Source organism: Apis dorsata, unplaced genomic scaffold (assembly GCF_000469605.1).
Source record: "Apis dorsata unplaced genomic scaffold, Apis dorsata 1.3 scaffold_247, whole genome shotgun sequence".
NCBI lineage: Eukaryota > Metazoa > Arthropoda > Insecta > Hymenoptera > Apidae > Apis > Apis dorsata.
The window spans coordinates 354240-354765 of record NW_006263526.1 but is presented as its reverse complement, the minus strand read 5'-3'; positions in this window follow the sequence as shown (position 1 = coordinate 354765).

Genomic DNA, 526 nt, shown 5'->3' with positions numbered 1-526 from the left:
AAAAAAAAAAACGAAAAGAAGAAAAATCGAGAACAAAAAAAAAGAGAAGAAAAAAAAGTCCGTATATTTATGATGTATCATTGCAAAAATAATTCATTTAATTGTAAGGATATTTAATCTGATAAGCTTTGAGTATCATTATCGCAACGAGAGATAAGTTGATTTCTTTTCTGTACCAATCTTTTCTTCTATCGCTTCTTTTCTTATTCTGTTTATACTTTGTGTTCAATGTATCCCAGTTTGTGCAAGTTAATTGTTTCTGAAATTAATTGAATTTTTAAAGTTATTTAATTTGGAGAAGAAGACACAAAGTTAAATATTTTCGATATTTTATGAGAATTTTAATGTCAGGTTCGATTCCATAAAAGGAACCATATATACGTGTTATTTAGGATGCAAATAAGTGCACTTGTTGATTGACTATTTATTACATGTTTCTTAATAATGTTATAGCTGTTATAGTTGAGTAACAATTGATCAAAAATGCACTTTATTCATCCCTTCTATCAAACGAGACTTAGAATGC